The sequence below is a fragment of the Mercenaria mercenaria genome, chromosome 1 (genome assembly GCF_021730395.1).
Source record: "Mercenaria mercenaria strain notata chromosome 1, MADL_Memer_1, whole genome shotgun sequence".
Lineage (NCBI taxonomy): Eukaryota > Metazoa > Mollusca > Bivalvia > Venerida > Veneridae > Mercenaria > Mercenaria mercenaria.
In genome coordinates, this window is record NC_069361.1 from 44,122,508 (window position 1) to 44,129,320 (window position 6,813).

At 34.9% G+C, this 6,813-nt stretch overlaps 1 long non-coding RNA gene across 1 annotated transcript; it reads right to left on the bottom strand.

The window, feature by feature from the left end:
* Positions 1 to 5,758, bottom strand: LOC128557732 (uncharacterized). The gene is made up of 3 exons (XR_008371350.1): positions 5,634 to 5,758; positions 2,213 to 2,298; positions 1 to 281 (listed from the first exon to the last, which is right to left on the bottom strand). It is a non-coding gene; the product is annotated as an uncharacterized LOC128557732 (long non-coding RNA).
* Positions 5,759 to 6,813: the final 1,055 nt, after the last annotated feature.

Here is a 6,813-nt window from a genome sequence, read left to right on the forward strand (position 1 = left end):
TAAGATTAATGAAACTTTAGTATGTTTTATGAGCATAACAAAACCAATGTGATAATAGTACTTTATCTCTTAAAGTAACAGAGCTTAGTCAATCACTGCTGTTCTCAAAATAGATTTAGTTTCCAAGTAAATCCTGAATTCCTATCTTTAAAAGATTTGTTTTATTCAGGTTCACTTGTTCTTCTGTCTTTTCATATTTTCTGGTGTTTCTTTCTTGCTTTTCAAGTATACTGGTTTTGTTGACCTTCCATTTTGTAGCTGCCTGCTCCCAAGAAGTAAACCTGTAAAACACAAATCAAACAATGTAAATTGATAAAAAGAGGCCCCAACAAAAAAGATATGTTTTCATACTCAAAGCTTTCAGAAAGCAGGCAAATAAATATAAAATTTCTATTTCAATTTGGACATTATTCTGAACAATTTGAAATATTTTCATCTGTTTCAATACAGAGTTGGCCAAAGTTTTTCCTAAACAAGTCTGTGTAAACCATATAACCAAATGGCAGGGCCATATTTGACCCAAGGGGGATAATCTGAACTAACTTGGTAGAGGAACTTGCTTTTAACCGAAACAGAATGGCTAAGGCAATTTTGGTAGAGGGTCACCTAGAGATCACTTCCATAAAATATTTTTGAAATCCAGCCAGGGCTTTTCACGAGCAAACTGGATAGAGGCTCAGGCCTTTAAAATTTGGAAATTTATGTGCGATAACTGTCCAGTTTGGGAAGAAATGCTATTCATGGAAAGATGGTGTTAGTGTATAAATTTGAACAGTAATAAATATTTTCAACTCTAATTTTTACTGTAATAGACTAGAATACAGCATTTTTCAGACTTCAAGTTTTACAAATCTAATCACAGGCCGTTTCTTCAGTGGTATTATTACCCGTACCCTCAAAGTTACGCCTTTTTACCCCACGGTCGAAAGATTACCTCCAATTTCTTTTGATACTGCCACGTGTTTAATAGATTTGCAGTAATATTTCCCGTTATATGACATTTTGTCAGGAAAATAATCAACCAGAAGTAAACACCGAAAGACAAATTAAATTTATCTCCCCTGAAGCACGGACTAAAATATAAATTCCGGGGACATGGAACGTAACGGATTATACTGGTATTTAAATGCATATAACACGCAGTACTGTGCGCTATAGTAAGACAAAAAATCGATACCCGAGAACCGCTTCTTCCGGTAATACTAAAACGTAAACAAAATTAAACCATTTGTTGATGTGATTTTGGGGAAATGTTACCTTGCATTTTGGGATGTTTCTCTGCCAAAGTTCGGAAAAAATGCAATATTTTTGGATTGGGAAGTGGCCGAATATAGGCATCTGTCATATAAGGATGAAAAGCCATGCCGGCAAACAATTTCTTACAAGAAATCATTTTCAAAGTTTTTCTTTCGGTTGCCATGGCAACCAGAGTTCTACATGGAATTAAATTCTTTGGGCAATTTTGAAAGAGAACCACCCAATGATCATTCCTGTGAAGTTTGGTGTAAATCTGCCCAGTGGTTCTGAAGAAGAAGATTTTTTACAAATTGTTGACACATGACAGACATCAACTCACCTTGTCACCCTGTGACAGGTGAGCTAATAATTGTTTAAATTTGCATACATGTATAAAATTTTATGGCTTTGTCCAGAAATGCTTTTTCATTCAGATACCATATCATGGATTTTCACATCAAGAAAATGAAATGAGTCTTAACTAAGGCCTAAAAAAAAATCTTTGTTTCCGGTAACATGCTAAAAAAATTAGGGTAGGTAGGTCGGAAAAACCTTTTTTGGGGATTTTTTTTTATTAATTAAGGGAGACTTTTGGAAATTATTTTTGTGTCAAAAAATGAATACAAATAGGGGGGTTATGCCTCTAGAGCATCAGTAAGTTGATTTATAACATCACTGACCATGTTAAAGCATAAAAAGTGCAGTTTTGCAACTTTTTGTCAAAAAGTTGAAAAAAATGTTCTCCAAGGCCATAAAAACATTTAGGGTCGGGCCAAATATTTAGGGTAGGATACCGGAAACAATTCTTTTTTTTAACGCCTAATGTTCCTTGATATTTGATTCTGTGCACTGACTCAACCACAAAAATCTATGCACACAAATACTAATGATTTTACAGTATACCATGCTTTTTGAATGATTGAAACTGTTTCCCACAGCTGCAACAATAAAGAAATAGAAAGATAGAAACAAATACCTTATGAGCTGCAAGCAAGTGGTTTCAGTCTGTCAACAAGCACATTGGAGCAGTACAACAATACTCTGTATAATAGACCAAGATGTCTGAAAATAGTGAGAAGTGAGCAAATTAAGAAAATGTGGACAACCAGCTGTTTTGAAATTTTTAAGGTCTAAGGGCTAACATCTGTTTCGAAAAAGCTGGGTTTTTTTTTAATTTTCATGCCAATAAGATGACCCCTGGATTTATATCATTGGCATGGCGGGAGAAATTTGTTAAATAAAACTTTTTTCAATGAAAATAAAACAGTAGCAAATTTTGTCAAAATGTATAATGAAACAATGTACATTATTGTACATTATTGTAAATGCGGTTAAAAATTTCAGTTTTGAAAAAAAAAATCACTGTATGAGTGGGTTTGTTTACACGACTGACCAGCCAGAACGGCCAAACATTACTTTAACCCAGTGAATTCCATGTACCTTTTTGACTTGGTGGTCTATGACCTTCACTTTGCTCGATATCATTAAAAGGCAAAAACAGACTGGTAAAGCAGCTAGAAGAACTAAATGTTCTACCTTCCTCAATTTAGTATGAACATAGGAGTCGACAAAATGCTACAATTGTTTATTGGTATCTGACGGCCATAATTCATAAACGTATAACTTTAAACGTATTTGAGTATGCGTGCAGTCTACAAAATTCAGATTTCAACTAACCCATTCTGGCAACCAGAAAGAAAATTGTCCAAGCCTGACACCAATTTCACATGCCTAAACTTAAAGCACCATAAAATATCTTAATTTTGCACCATAAAACAACTGGTCTCATACCCTCAAAATACTTCATCATATTGTTTAGGACATGCTCGATTAGGAATTCCTAGGAGAACAGGAATTGAATTCATCGGAACAGTCTTCCAACAAGTAATGTGAGCGGCTTCGGTTTGCATTTGCAGAGCTCAAATTTAACTTTTTTGACCAATTGTAAATTTTAGCACGTAGCTTTTTTTTCTTGTTGCTAAATCTGAAAATCTACTTGCAAATTTAGACTTTCAATTAAAGATGTTAGAATATCCTAAAAAAATCATGATAGAACATCAATATTGTTTGCACAATTTTCCTTGACGTACAATTTTGTGCGTTATAGCTCAAAATGACCCTCAAAGGAATTCGGAACGCATCATTGATGGCGTAACTTAACTACTGGCTGAAACTACGGCAAGGCAAATTGTCGTACCTAATATCATAAGTACCAATTCAACCGTATGTACGAAGTAGTCAGGTAGCCTGCGTTCTAGATTTAATCATCAGATAGACCTCTACATCTCTTTATAATCAGTAATTCATTCAACAAAAAATGGCTAACCAACAAAAGATGTTGTGTTTTCTGTTATCTGCACGTGGGGAAAACACTGTCACTGCCTTGTCCTCAAATGAAAGCGAATCTACAAACGTTAACAAAAACCGCAAAAATTTTGACTATTATTTGTATTTGCAAAATAAATTGTGTGAAATTTTTATCTTAACTCGCATTCCATGAAACCGTCTTGCATTTAGCGAGTGCAAAATTTGAGCTCTGTGATTTGTGAAAGTAATTACATCTTCTGCATGATTGTGGTTCTAACTCTTAAACTCTTGCATTTATGGAACAGTTTGTCAATGAATTCAATTCCTTCATAATTCTGACCAACTAATCGAGCATGCTTGTACAGTTTCAGTAAATCAATAAGTGTTCCTCAACCTGTACATTGTGCAATGCATTCTTGAAAAAAAAAAAGTTTTATAAATGGAAATCATATTAAATCACCATGATTTACGCATTTAACTAGCATGCTTTTTCAATCACATTAGGAAATAAATGGTAGCCTGGTCGAGGTTGTATCTGCGGCAAATCAGTAGCATGAGCTGAAATTCTGTAGTCATTGGCTATTGAACTACCTCTAATTTCGAACAATGTGCATTCACGGTTACGGGTAAAAGCATGTATATGCCTGGGACTCACTGACCTATTTTTAAATCAGATGTGTGAAATTACTGGTTTAAATGATTTCTTATAGAAAAGCTGATTAACAAGGTCAAATGTGTGTCCAGTCATGAAAAATAATGCAGTATATGCAAAATTCTGAGAACATGAAAAACATCTTTTAAAATCTATATTTTTTTCTATAAGCCAAAGAAGTAAAAAATACACAGAATGGCAACTGGCTGTAATCTCGCATGATCTCGTGTCAGAGCGTGAATCGGCGTTATTTTAGTAAAAACAAACATCGGCGAGCATGGAGTCACAATTTGTACCTTTAAAACTACATTTAAGATACATGTTAGCTTCTAAAACAACATTAGTTTAATGTGAAATAGTCTTAAGACACAGAGTACACGTTTCTTACCATCAAAAGAAGCGTGGTCATGCGGTGATAATTAATTTACCGATGAATAATTGCTTTTGCATACAAAATGGCGCGTGGAGAACGCGTCACTTCCGTTAAACGAGATCTCATTCAGTTGTCACGTTTGTTTGCGGAGATTTGCTCTATATGCCTTTCAAGTTGCCGATCTATTTATTTATATAGCTCCTTGTATAAGCCGATCCGATTCCCTATATTTAGGCTGAGCACAGGTTATGGGCAGAATCATTAGCTCAACTTAATTACTGTGTATGCAGTGAGCCTTAAGAAATAGTAAAGGCCCATTTCAAATTTATGAATAAACAAGAGCTGTCAGTGGACAGCACGCTCGACTATTCTCAGTACTTGATAGTATAATATAAGCAATGAGTAAAACTTTAACATTACAATAAGCATATTCTAAGTCAAAAAGGGGTCATAATTCAGTCAAAATGCTTGATAGAGTTGCCTCCTCCTTTTCACAGACTGGGGTCATGATGGTAAACAAGTATGCAAAATATAAAAGCAATATCTCAATGGACTTTGAAAATATTTGGGGTTGTACGCAAACTTAAACATTTATTCTAAGTCGAAAAGGGGCCATAATTCAGTCAAAATGCTTGAAAGAGTTGCCTCCTCCTTTTCACAGACTGGGGTCATGATGGTAAACAAGTATACAAAATATAAAAGCTATATCTCAATGGACTTTGAAAATATTTGGGGTGGTACGCAAACTTTAACATTTATTCTAAGTCGAAAAGGGGCCATAATTCAGTCAAAATGCTTGACAGAGTTGCCTCCTCCTTTTCACAGACCTGGGTCATGATGGTAAACAAGTATGCAATATATGAAAGCAATATCTCAATGGACTTTGAAAATATTTGGGGTGGTACGCAAACTTTAACATTTGTGTGACGCTCACGCTCACGCCGGGGCGAGTAGGATAGCTCCCCTATTCTTCGAATAGTCCAGCTAATAAAAATGTAAAAATAAGGAATTTCTATGCTTTTTATGGGTGGGGTATTTGTTTACATTGGAAAGTTAGTTACTCACGTTTCTAAAAATGTCAACAGGTCCAACCATGTACATGCTGTACTGGAGTGCCATCCATATTCTATATAAAAGTAAAATAATTCCATTAATCAGTCATGCCTGCAAGTAAAATCACAGATTTCTTAATTTTTAAAAGCCAATATAGGTTTAGTGAGTAACAGAGACGTTCCAAGGAATTAAAGTACCGAAAAGGAATTAAAATACGAATTGAAAAGCGACACCAAGGTTAATCTATTCTCTCATTCCCCGAGCTAAAGAACTCGTTGGAGAAAGTTTTTGTTTTCTCAAATTTTCAAAATGTCGGCGCCAGTGTAACTGTATCTACTCTCACTGTAAATCAATGTAAAGCTAAAAATGTTCAAAATGTCGCCGTTTAAAAATGCTACTCAGTAATGAATAAAACATGTTTGTATCACAAATTCCATCAGTGTAGTCATGTTACCGGCTGATTAGCTTGTGACGCAACAAAATTAACAGCTTACTTCGAATATTCTTTCGTGTCGCAGACATCTTATTGTGCGGATATTGCGTTTGGCCTACTGATCTGACGGACGCTTATTAACATTAACGAAGACCGTGATATCCCGAATTTCATCGGGGTCGTCGCACGCCCATGGTCTAAACCGGAACTCCATATTTTTTTATTTGGATAGTATGTGTTGTTTGGATAACCTCGTATGTTACCGTAGTGGGATTCGATCCCGATTTTCGTCGCTTCGCGACGAAAATCGATAGGATCGATTCCCTATAAGTATTAGCTTTTATTAGAGAGGGATTCAGAACCTTATGTACTTTATGTCAATTAGCAGTGTTTTTTCTAGCTAATTTTGCTAAACGGTACTTTGCATTTGGTTTAAAACATCACACTTATTACGGACATGTATAACTAAACACAGTATATAATTTGTACTAGCACTAAAATGCTGGAAGTTTTTATAACAAAATTGATTGCATGTCATTTAGTTTTTAATGTAACTCGACATACATAATTACTTTATATATCTAGTTTAGATAAATACATTTGCATAAGACTTTCTACATTTCAAGTAAATATCTCAAGATAAAATTCTTTAGTGAAAGATGAGCACTGGATATCTTAATGCAAAACTTAATACATTAGGAACATGGGTATTACTCCAAACTTCATTGCGGCACATTGCGGAGAGCATGCTGTCAGTTG